Source organism: Ranitomeya imitator, chromosome 1 (genome assembly GCF_032444005.1).
Source record: "Ranitomeya imitator isolate aRanImi1 chromosome 1, aRanImi1.pri, whole genome shotgun sequence".
In the NCBI taxonomy this organism is placed as follows: domain Eukaryota; kingdom Metazoa; phylum Chordata; class Amphibia; order Anura; family Dendrobatidae; genus Ranitomeya; species Ranitomeya imitator.
The window spans coordinates 1156669906-1156683228 of record NC_091282.1 but is presented as its reverse complement, the minus strand read 5'-3'; positions in this window follow the sequence as shown (position 1 = coordinate 1156683228).

The following is a 13323-nucleotide window of genomic DNA, read 5'->3' as shown; positions in this document are numbered from 1 at the left end:
CCCCGGTTTTGGTGGAGGGGGAGTTGGAGTATATTGTGGAGAAGATTTTGGATTCTCGTGTTTCAAGGCGGAAACTCCAGTATCTGGTTAAGTGGAAGGGTTATGCTCAGGAAGATAATTCCTGGGTCTTTGCCTCTGATGTCCATGCTCCCGATCTTGTTCGTGCCTTTCATATGGCTCATCCTGGTCGTCCTGGGAGCTCTGGTGAGGGTTCGGTGACCCCTCCTCAAGGGGGGGGTACTGTTGTGAATTCTGTGGCAGAGCTCCCTCCTGTGGTCACAAGTGGTACTTCGGCTGGTTCTCTCTGTGAGCTTCTGTTGGTGGAGGAAAGTGGTACTGCGGCTTCTGAGTTTCCTCCCTCAGGTGATGTGGTGAAGTCGTTAGGTGCTGCTCAATTTAACTCCACCTAGTGCTTTGATCCTGGCCTCCAGTCAATGTTCTAGTATTGGACCTGTTTCCTCCTGGATCGTTCCTGTGGCCTGCTGCTCTGCATAGCTAAGTTCCTCTTTGCTATTTGTTTGCTGTTTTTTTTCTGTCCAGCTTGTCAATTTGTTTTTTTCTGCTTGCTGGAAGCTCTGGGACGCAGAGGGTGTACCTCCGTGCCATTAGTTCGGTACGGAGGGTCTTTTTGCCCCCTTTGCGTGGTTTTTGTAGGGTTTTGTGTTGACCGCAAAGTTACCTTTCCTATCCTCGCTCTGTTCAGAAAGTTGGGCCTCACTTTGCTAAATCTTTTTCATAACAGTTGGCACCCTAGCTTGTATGCAAAATGGCACCCCCGCTCAACAATAGCTCATTGACTTAGCAGGGTAACCATTTTGCGTACAAGCTAGGATGTCAACCTCCACTGCAAGGTAGGGACATTTAATTAGTGATAGCCCAACCTCTATTTGGTTTCCCCTAAGTATTTCAATATACTTTTAACCCCTTAAGCCCCGAGGGTAGTTTGCACGTTAATGACTGGGCCAATTTTTACAATTCTGACCACTGTCCCTTTATGAGGTTATAACTCTGGAACGCTTCAACGGATCTTGGCGATTCTGACATTGTTTTCTCGTGACATATTGTACTTCATTTTAGTGGTAACATTTATTCGATATAACTTGCATTTATTTGTGAAAAAAACGGAAATTTGGCGAAAATTTTGAAAATTTCGCAATTTTCAACTTTAAATTTTTATGCCCTTAAATCACAGAGATATGTCACGCAAAATACTTAATAAGTAACATTTCCCACATGTCTACTTACATCAGCACAATTTTGGAACCAAAATTTTTTTTTGTTAGGGAGTTATAAGGGTTAAATTTGACCAGCAATTTCTCATTTTTACAACACCATTTTTTTTAGGGACCACATCTCATTTGAAGTCATTTTGAGGGGTCTATATGATAGAAAATACCCAAGTGTGACACCATTCTAAAAACTGCACCCCTCAAGGTGCTCAAAACCACATTGAAGAAGTTTATTAACCCTTCAAGGGTTTCACAGGAATTTTTGGAATGTTTAAATAAAAATGAATATTTAACTTTTTTTCACACAAAATTTATTTCAGCTCCAATTTGTTTTATTTTACCAAGGGTAACAGGATAAAATGGATGCCAAACGTTGTTGTACAATCTGTACTGAGTATGCTGATACCCCATATATGGGGGTAAACCACTGTTTGGGCGCATGGCAGAGCTCGGAAGGAAAGGAGCGCCATTTGACTTTTCAATGCAAAATTGACAGGAATTGAGATGGGACGCCATGTTGCGTTTGGAGAGCCTCTCATGTGCCTAAACATTGAAACCCCCCACAAGTGACACCATTTTGGAAAGTAGACACCCTAAGGAACTTACCTACATGTGTGGTGACCATTTTGACCCACCAATTGCTTCACAGAAGTTTATAATGCAGAGCCGTAAAAATAAAAAATCATATTTTTTCACAAAAATGATCTTTTCGCCCCCAATTTTTTATTTTCCCAAGAGTAAGAGAAGAAATTGGACCTCAAAAATTGTTGTCCAATTTGTCCTGAGTACGCTGATACCCCATATATGTGTGTAAACCATTGTTTGGGCGTATGGCAGAGCTCGGAAGGGAAGGAGCGCCATTTTACTTTTCAATGCAAAATTGACTGGAATTGAGATGGGATGCCATGTTGCGTTTGGAGAGCCCCTGATGTGCCTAAACATTGAAATCCCCACAAGTGACACCATTTTGGAAAGTAGACCCCTTAAGGAACTTATCTAGAGGTGTGGTAAGCACTTTGACCCACCTAGTGCTTCACAGAAGTTTATAATGCAGAGCCGTAAAAATAAAAAATCATATTTTTTCACAAAAATGATCTTTTCGCCACCAATTTTTTATTTTCCCAAGGGTAAGAGAAGAAATTAGACCACAAAAGTTGTTGTGCAATTTGTCCTGAGTGCGACGATACCCCATATGTGGGGGTAAACCACTGTTTGGGCGCATGGCAGAGCTCAGAAGGAAAGGAGCGCCATTTGACTTTTCAATGCAAAATTGACTGGAATTGAGATGGGACGCCATGTTGCGTTTGGAGAGCCCCTGATGTGCCTAAACATTGGAACCCCTCACAAGTGACACCATTTTGAAAAATAGACTCCTTAAGGAACTTATCTAGATGTGTGGTGAGCACGTTGACCCAACAAGTGCTTCACAGAAGTTTATAATGCAGAGCTGTAAAAATAAAAAATCTTATTTTTTCACAAAAATGATCTTTTCGCCCCCAATTTTTTATTTTCCCAAGGGTAAGAGAAGAAATTAGACCACAAAAGTTGTTGTGCAGTTTGTCCTGAGTGCGACGATACCCCATATGTGGGGGTAAACCAATTTTTGGGCGCACAGCAGAACTCGGAAGGGAAGGAGCGCCATTTGACTTTTCAATGCAAAATTGACTGGAATTAAGATGGGACGCCATGTTGGTTTGGAGAGCCCCTGATGTGCCTAAACATTAAAACCCCCCACAAGTGACACCATTTTGGAAACTAGACCCCTTAAGGAACTTATCTAGATGTGTTTTGAGAGCTTTGAACCCCCAAGTGTTTCACTACAGTTTATAACGCAGAGCCGTTAAAATAATTTTTTTTTTTTCGCAAAAATTATTTTTTAGCCCCCAGTTTTGTATTTTCACAAGGGTAAAAGAATAAATTGGACCCCAAAAGTTGTTGTCCAATTTGTCCTGAGTACGCTGATACCCAATATGTGGGGGGGAACCACTGTTTGGGCGCATGGCAAAGCTCGGAAGGGAAGGAGCGCCATTTGGAATGCAGACTTAGATGGATTGGTCTGCAGGAGTCACGTTGCATTTGCAGAGCCCCTGATGTACCCAAACAGTACAAACCCCCCCACAAGTGACCCCATATTAGAAACTAGACCTCCCAAGGAACTTATCTAGATGTGTTGTGAGAACTTTGAACCCCGAAGTGTTTCACTACAGTTTATAACGCAGAGCCGTGAAAATAAAAATTCTTTTTTTTTTTCTTCACAAAAATGATTTTTTTAGCCCCCAGCTTTGTATTTTTACAAGGGTAACAGAATAAATTGGACCCCAAAAGTTGTTGTCCAATTTGTCCTGAGTATGCTGATACCCCATATGTGGGGAAGAACCACTGTTTGGGTGCATGGCAGAGCTCGGAAGGGAAGGAGCGCCATTTGGAATGCAGACTTAGATGGATTGGTCTGCAGGAGTCACGTTGCATTTGCAGAGCCCCTGATGTACCCAAACAGTACAAACCCCCCACAAGTGACCCCATATTAGAAACTAGACCTCCCAAGGAACTTATCTAGATGTGTTGTGAGAACTTTGAACCCCTAAGTGTTTCACTACATTTTATAACGCAGAGCCGTGAAAATAAAAATTCTATTTTTTTTCACAAAAATGATTTTTTAGCCCCCAGCTTTGTATTTTTACAAGGGTAACAGAATAAATTGGACCCCAAAAGTTGTTGTCCAATTTGTCCTGAGTACGCTGATACCCCATATGTGGGGGGGAACCACTGTTTGGGCGCATGGCAGAGCTCGGAAGGCAAGGAGCGCCATTTGGAATGCAGACTTAGATGGATTGGTCTGCAGGCGTCACGTTGCATTTGCAGAGCCCCTGATGTACCCAAACAGTACAAACCCCCCACAAGTGACCTCATATTGGAAACTAGACCTCCCATTGAACTTATCTAGATGTGTTGTGAAAACTTTGAACCCCCAAGTGTTTCACTACAGTTTACAACGCAGAGCCGTGAAAATAAAAAATCCTTTTTTTTCCCACAAAAATGATTTTTAGCCCCCCAAATTTTTATTTTCCCAAGGATAACAAGAGAACTTGGACCCAAAAAGTTGTTGTCCAATTTGTCTCGAGTACGATGATACCCCATATGTTGGGGTAAACCCCTGTTTGGGCGCACGGGAGAGCTCGGAAGTGAAGGAGCACTGTTTTACTTTTTCAATGCAGAATTGGCTGGAATTGAGATCGGACGCCATGTCGCGTTTGGAGAGCCCCTGATGTGCCTAAACAGTGGAAACCCCCCAATTATAAATTAAACCCTAATCCAAACGCACCCCTAACCCTAATCCCAACTGTAACCCTAACCACACACCTAACCCTGACACACCCCTAATTCTAATCCCAACCCTAATCCCAACCGTAAATGTAATCCAAAAGCTAACCCTAGCCCTAACCCTAGCCCTAACCCTAATGGGAAAATGGAAATAAATACATTTTTTTTAATTGTATTATTTTTCCCTAAGGCTAGGTTCACATTGCGTTAGGGAAATCCGTTTAGCACTAGCGGATTGCGCTAACGCAATGTCTTTTTAGGTGTCGTGTTTAGTGGTCGCGTTAACGTCCCCGCTCTGGAAGATCGGGGATCAGACCTCGGGCGCGCCGCGGATGCTGCAAGCAGCGTCCGAGGCGTGCCACAAAAGAACGGAACCTTGCTAGCGCGAGCCGAAAATGGCACGCTCTAGCGATGCGCTACACCCGAAAATCACATTGCTGTCAATGGGTGTGCTAATGGACCCGTTGCACGGCGTTAATTGTGACATTTTCGCCGTGCAATGCTGTCCGTTAGCGTTAACCCATTAATGCAATGTGAAGCTAGCCTAACTAAGGGGGTGATGAAGGGGGGTTTGATTTACTTTTATAGCGTTTTTTATATCGGATTTTTATGATTGGCAGCCGTCACACACTAAAAGACGCTTTTTATAGCAAAAACGTTTTTGCGTCTCCACATTTTGAGACCTATAATTTTTCCATATTTTGGTCCACAGAGTCATGTGAGGTCTTGTTTTTTGCGGGACGAGTTGATGTTTTTATCGGTAACATTTTTGGACACGTGACAGTTTTTGATCGCTTTTTATTCCGATTTTTTGTGAGGCAGAATGACCAAAAACCAGCTATTCGTGAAATTCTTTTGGGGGAGGCGTTTATACCGTTCCGCGTTTGGTAAAATTGATGAAGAAGTTTTATTCTTCGGGTCAGTACGATTACAGCGATACCTCATTTATATCATTTTTTTTATGTTTTGGCGCTTTTATACGATAAAAGCTATTTTATAGAAAAAATAATTATTTTGGCATCGCTTTATTCTGAGGACTATAACTTTTTTATTTTTTTGGTTATGATGCTATATTGCGGCTCGTTTTTTGCGGGACAAGATGACGTTTTCAGAGGTACCATGATTATTTATATCCGTCTTTTTGATCGCGTGTTATTCCACTTTTTGTTCAGCGTTATGATAATAAAGCGTTGTTTTTTGGCTCTTTTTTTTTTTTTTCTTACGGTGTTCACTGAAGGGGTTAACTAGTGGGCCAGTTTTATAGGTCGGGTCGTTACGGATGCGGCGATACTAAATATGTGTACTTTTATTGTTTTTTTTTTTTTAGATAAAGAAATGTGTTTATGGGAATAATATTTTTTTTTTCCTTCTTTAGTTAGGATTTTTTTTTTTTTTTTTTACACGTGTGGAAATTTTTTTTTTACTTTTTCACTTTGTCCCAGGGGGGACATCACAGATCACCGATCTGACAATGTGCACAGCACTCTGTTAGATCGGTGATCTGACATACAGCCGGCAGGATTAGAGCTGCAGCTGCAGCCTGATCCTGACCGGAAGTGCTCCCTGCAGGACCCGGATGCAGCCCCGCGGCCATTTTGGATCCGGGGACTGCAGGGAGAAGACGCTCGGTACACGGTGAGTACATCACCGTGTACCGATCGTCTCAGGGAAGCCCGCAGGGAGCCCCCTCCCTGCGCGATGCTTCCCTGCACCGCCGGCACACCGCGATCATCTTTGATCGCGGTGTGCCGGGGGTTAATGTGCCGGGAGCGGTCCGTGACCGCTCCTGGCACATAGTGCCGGATGTCAGCTGCGATAGGCAGCTGACACCCGGCCGCGATCGGCCGCGCTCCCCCCGTGAGCGTGGCCGATCGCATATGACGTACTATCCCATCACTGGGAATTAAGTCAACTGGACGGGATAGTACATCATATGGGATTAAGGGGTTAATGGTTACAGTTATCTGACAAATAATTTTCTGATGAATATTTGTTTTTGACTCCGTTGATGGTGACATTTGTATATGATTGTTGGACATCCCTTGATATTTATCATCTTATCTTAAGAAACCACACCATCATCTAGGATAAAGGAACCCCCCACTCTTTTTCACCCAAACCCAACCTCTCCCTATTTCCATAAAGACAATATCTCTTTACTGACTGAGCCTCCCTTTTTTTTTTTTTTAAGGATTATTTGTGGTTTTAGTATCCATTAAAATGGCTTGTTGATTGGTATTTTTGGTGGAAGTTAGGGAATCCTAGGAAGTAATCAGGGCTAGCTATCGTTGAGCATGGGCACCAATTTGCATTCAAGTTAGGGTGCCAAACTCCACAGCAAGGTAGGGGTGGATCAGGGTGTATTAGGGTAATATAGGCACAACTTTAGTGGTTACCCGAGTTTATCATATTGGTCAGTATCCCCCTTTTTGTCTTTTGCCTGCCATGGCATTACACGTGTTTGTCTGAATTTTATTTCTTTAAACAATTTAATTATAGAAAATATTTTTATTGATATTAGTTTATGGTGAGCTCTTTTGTCTACTAAAACCTGTTAATCTAAAACAAATTATTTTTTTAACGAAATGCTCTTTTTAATGTAAAACCCATGCCTAATATTAGGGATCTAGGCTTTTTAGTTCAAATGTTTTGCCTTAGCATGCAACAGTATATGACGCATAGTCAACCTTGCAGATTTACAAATGATAGAAAGATTGTGTAAGTGGACTTGCAGTACATTTGTTCTCAACCTTAGAGACAGCCTAACTATATGAATTGCATTTGTAATTCAATAGACAGCTAGTATATTTTATTATATTGGGGATTGCACATGAATAATTCTGATTTTAATGTCACAGTTAAAATTCTTGCTTCAAATTTACAGATAAACTGTAGTATAAATAGGAAGACTGTATAATTTTTAAGCATGCTGTACTTTACAGATTTTTAAGTGTTTTTAGTAGTTATGAAGGTGGAACAACAACTCTGCTTTGATGAAATATCTGCAATTAACACTGCCTGAAGAATTTCCTTAATACTGCTCAACTCGGAATGAGATGTCAAGCTAGTATAATCTCTCGTAGACTAGGAAAAAGATTGTAATTTTAAAATAATTATAGTTCTCCATTTTACTAATAGTAATGTGTCAACACATGAATGCTCCATCATTTCTCCCAAACTACTGTACAAGCTGAACGCTTTTAAATCAATAATTATTCATCCGTTTAAGCAAAGAAAGTGGCACATCCAGTCTGGCCAGTCTGATTTATAAATTGTGCATATACAAAAGTCACAAACAAAAAATAAGTTTACACTAAGATTAAAACACTTATTTTCTGTTTTTTGTTTACATCCCACCAAAATGTACCCAAGAATACATAATTCTGTATGGGTGAGCAATATAATACCAATAAATTTTGTAACAATTTTTTTTTGAGAGTTAGAAACCACTGTCATGTAACCATGAAGATGTAATACTCTAAGTATGAGCAATATAATACATATACATTTTAAAAAAATGTTTGAGAGAGTTGCATAAGACCAAAATGCACATCCACTTTTTTATCTAGTGACAGCCAAAAGACGTTTGCGATTAACCAACATATCACATGCAATTTTGTGGCCGTTATCTACTACGCTATATGTCCATGCATAATCGTGGCCCCCCGAAGAAGCCAACGTGAAATGCGCGATGGGGCTGGGTTTGTGGTGTCTTAATGAAGAACTATAGGTAAGAGCATTTTTGTATTTATGGTTTAGGTAGCAGCGATATTGCATAGTATTATATGGCACTTTATGGATCCCTGTTGTGAAGGTCTTTAAATAATTAACATTGTGCCATAATCAATATACTTATGCACCTTTATATTTAAGCACCAGCACTTTATGTAACCTCCATTAATTCAATTCCCACTCTATTATATGATTGTTGAGAGCCACATCTTTTGTCATCCATCCCACCCTATGTAAATTATTTGACATCCATTTTTATATATATATATACACTATATGAATATATATACATATATACTGTATATATATATATACGTTAGGAGTCGAGTTTCCTCTGCTGCACAGGGGGAATCTCGATCCGTCTCCGCTGCGGTCTCCCATTCTTCTCCAGCCGCAGTGGAGTCTGCTCAGCAGGGACGTCGATCCCAGCGTCTTGCTCAGTCTGACTCTGTGCGAAGAGTTACTGCTGCTTTTCCTGCTTCTGCCATTGAAGCCAGTGCTGGGCAGCGGCGAGTGGACGTTTCTGGATCTAAGTCCTGCTTTTCTCTGTCTGAGCATGCCCAGGGCAGGATCTCCCGTTGGAGATCGAGGGTCACATGCTCAGGTACTGCAGCACATCCCATTGGTCCTTTTGGCAGGTCCTGAAAGGGCAAAACTTCTGTAGCTGTTTCCTGTGATGCAGCTATATAAACTGCGCATGACTGCATGGCCATGCGCTAGTATTGTCTTGTAAATATGAGTGTGTGTTGTGAGTGAAAGTCGCTCTTTAAATAACCCTCCCTATTGAATGTCTGTTCGCGGAAGGTGTATGTTTGCTATCTAGCGCCCGACTTATCCAACAGCACGAAACACACAATACAGCTACCAGTTGCTGTGTCCGCCAGTACGGCGCTGTGCGCTTGCTCTGCGCTTTCCTGACCCAAGCCTGGGTGGTTAGTGGCGTCCGTCAGTGCGGCACCACACGCACTCTTGTGCCTTAATATTATTATTTATGTTCCTCTGACACACCCAGTTGCGGTGTTGTGCCAGCAAGTGTCTAATCGGACTTCAATCCTGTGTAGGGGTTGAGTCCGCTGACTTCTTGCTCGCGCTTTATGTGCGATACTGTGGTCCTGTGACGCAACAGGATCGCTTCCTTCACGCAGGGTGAAGTTAACCCATGTGTGTATACTTAGTACCGCCATATAGTCCGTCTTACTAGCAGCAGGGTCTTTTACCTGCACGGTGGACCTCGGACTGCGAACGCACCTAATACCATAACATCTAATTCTTGGTGCGTTCCGCCAGTCACTAACAGAATACTAGCGCCAAGGTCTGGCTAGTAATGACGGACGATCAGCGTTCACAACGGTATATCCAACAGCTGGAGGGTAGGTTGGCGGCTCTAGAGTGTGCAACCTCAGCTGTGGACGTTACTGCTGTCGCTGTTCAGGCTGCAAGTGCAGTTGCAGCCAGTTTGTCCGCTGCCACTCCTGCTCCGACCTTATCCCATCTCCCGCTTCCAGACAAGTTTGCTGGTGACAGTAAGCTATGTCGGGGATTCGTGAGCCAGTGCTCCATACATCTCGAGCTGCTGGCTGCACGTTTTCCTACGGAACGGGCGAGGGTGGGATTCATCTTGTCTCTTTTGTCGGGCAGGGCGTTGGAGTGGGCAACGCCGCTTTGGGAACGTGGTGATCGTGTGGTACAGAGTGCTCCTATCTTCCTGGACGCTCTGAGGCAGGTCTTTTTGGGACCCCGTGTCACCCACGATACCGCGCTCCAATTGTTGGCAATTACTCAGGCTTCGTCCATGGTCAGCCAGTTCGCCATCCTATTCCGGATTCTAGCTTCTGAGCTGGAATGGCCGGATAAAGTCCTTATTCCGGTGTTCTGGAAAGGACTGGCAGATCATGTAAAGGACGCCTTGGCCACCAGGGAGATTCCCGCCACACTGGAGGAGCTTATTACTATAGCTACCCGCATCGATCTCCGTTTTAACGAGCGGAGGTTGGAGCGGACCCAGTGTAGGCAGAGGTTTCGGCTGGCTCCCACCTTTGCCAAACCTCTAGAATCTCCTGTTATGGTGTCTGACTCCCATGAGGCCATGGAGGTTTCTCGAGCGGGACCTAGGTCTCAGACCGCTCGAGTACCTGTGGTGTGTAAAAATTGCCAGCAACCGGGACATTACGCTAATAAATGTCCACGGCGGTCGGGAAAATGATCGCGTCTAGTGACCATTGGAGGAGGTTCACTGGACACAGCGGCATTCTCCTCCAAATTGTCCTTTAAAGGGACAATCCTGTTAGGCACATCCACTCTTACAGTAGAGTTTTGTGTGAATTCAGGAGCAGAAGGAAATTTTATGTCTTCTGCTTTTGCTCTGCGCCACGCAGTACCTCTGGTTATGCTTGCCAAACCAGTAACCGTTAGAGTGGTGAATGGGTCGACACTTCTGCTACAGATCACACATCAGACTGTCCCTTTCACGTTAGCCATGTCCCCATCCCACCAGAAGATTATTTCCCTTCTTGTCCTTCCCGAGGGAATGGATGAGATTCTGCTGGGAATACCCTGACTCCGTTTCCACTCCCCACATATTGAGTGGACCTCTGGGAGGATATTGGGTTGGAGTGAATCCTGTAAGGGCAGATGTGTGAAAGAGTGCGTTCAGGTTTCCACCACTGAGATGCCCACAGATCTCTCTACTCTCCCCAAATACTATTGGTCTTATGCAGACGTCTTCTCCAAAAAGGCCGCAGAGACCCTTCCGCCTCACCGTCCCTATGACTGTCCTATAGATCTCTTGCCTGGAGCAGAACTTCCTCGGGGACGTGTCTATCCCCTCTCTTTCCCAGAAACGGAGGCTATGTCCCAGTACATCCAGGAGAATTTGGCAAGAGGGTTTATTAGGAAGTCAGTGTCACCAGCAGGGGCAGGGTTCTTCTTCGTACAGAAGAAGAATGGAGAGTTGCGTCCTTGCATAGACTACAGGGGTCTTAACGCCATCACCGTTAAGAATAAGTACCCACTGCCCCTGATTTCTGAGCTTTTTGATAGGCTACGGGGAGCTAAGGTATTTACCAAATTAGACCTGCGGGGAGCTTATAACCTGATTCGCATCCGTGAGGGGGACGAATGGAAGACGGCGTTTAACACCAGAGATGGGCACTATGAGTATCTGGTGATGCCCTTCGGGCTCTGTAATGCCCCAGCCGTTTTCCAAGACTTTGTCAACGAGATCTTCCTGGATATGCTTTCCACCTCGGTCGTAGTCTATCTGGATGATATTCTCATCTTCTCTCCAGATATTGACTCCCACCGGAGAGATGTTGGCAGAGTCTTCGACCTCTTACGGGCAAACTCTCTTTACGCAAAGTTGGAGAAGTGTGTGTTTGAGCAGGAGTCTTTACCTTTCCTGCGCTATATCATCTCTGCCCAGGGATTGACTATGGATCCTGCCAAACTACAGGCTGTGATGGACTGGCAAGAACGCCATTCACTTAAAGCGGTGCAGCGCTTTATGGGGTTCATTAATTATTACCGCCAGTTCATTCCCCATTTCTCAACTTTGGTAGCTCCCTTGGTAGCCCTCACCAAGAAGGGAGCAAATCCCAAGGTGTGGTCTGAAGAGGTCTCCAAGGCCTTTTCTTCTACTAAGTCTCATTTTGCTAGCGCTCCCATCCTACATCATCCCGATGTCGATAAGCCGTTTATAATGGAGGTGGATGCCTCTTCCGTTGGTGCTGGAGCAGTCCTCTTCCAAAAGGATGCTCAAGGTCGGAAGCATCCGTGCTTCTTCTTCTCCAAGACCTTCACACCAGCGGAGAGGAATTATTCCATCGGGGACAGGGAGTTGCTAGCGATGAAATTGGCTTTCTCAGAGTGGAGACATCTCTTGGAGGGGGCTCATTTTCCCTTTCAAGTTTTTACAGACCACAAAAATTTGCTCTATTTGCAAACAGCCCAGCGGCTAAATTCTCGCCAGGCCAGATGGTCCTTATTCTTCTCCCGATTCCACTTCACCCTCCATTATCTCGCTGGGGAGAAGAATATTCGAGCTGATGCTCTTTCTCGCTCTGTTGTGTCATCTGAGGAGGAGGAAGGAGAGCCTCAGCTTATTGTTCCTTCTGAGAGCTTGAGAACCGTGGCTCCGGTGTCGTTTGAGTCTGTGCCTCCGGGCAAGACTTTTGTGCCCATAAATTTGCGACCGGAGGTTCTCTCTTGGGCTCATTCCTCCAGGGTGGGTGGACACTTTGGGACAAAAAGGACATCTGAGCTGCTGGCGAGGACGTACTGGTGGCCGCATATGCTCCGAGATGTCAGAGATTACGTTCTGGCGTGTGTCTCATGCGCCAAAAATAAGTCTCCTCGACAACGGCCGTCTGGGTTACTCTATTCCTTGCCGGTGGCAGACAGGCCCTGGGAGATGGTCGGGATGGACTTTGTAGTGGGTTTGCCCAAGTCTCGCGGCTGTACCATCATTTGGGTTATTACCGATCATTTCTCGAAAATGATGCATTTGGTGCCGCTCCCACGGTTACCTTCTGCACGGGCCTTGGCAGCGTTGTTCATAAGACACATCTTCCGCCTACACGGCATGCCAGACAAAATTGTCAGTGACCGGGGTCCCCAGTTTGCGTCTCGGTTCTGGAGAGAGCTTTGTCATCTTCTCAGCATTGAATTAAATCTCTCTTCCGCATATCATCCCGAGATGAATGGGTTGGTAGAGAGGGCCAATCAGACTCTGGTCACATATCTACGACATTTTGTTTCTGCCAGGCAGGATGACTGGGCATCTTTATTACCATGGGCAGAGTTCGCCCTTAATAACACTGTAGCCGACTCCACCGGTCAGACTCCTTTCCTCCTTAATTACGGCCAGCATCCGCGGGTTCCTGTGCCTATGCCCGTGTCCTCTGCTGACTCCAGGGTGGCGGACTGGGCAGTGGAGGCACGGGACATTTGGGACCGCACTCAGGATGCCATTCGGGCCTCGAAGGAGAGAATGAGGTCCTCCGCCGATGCACATCGGCGCCCTGCCTCGACCTTTGCTCCTGGC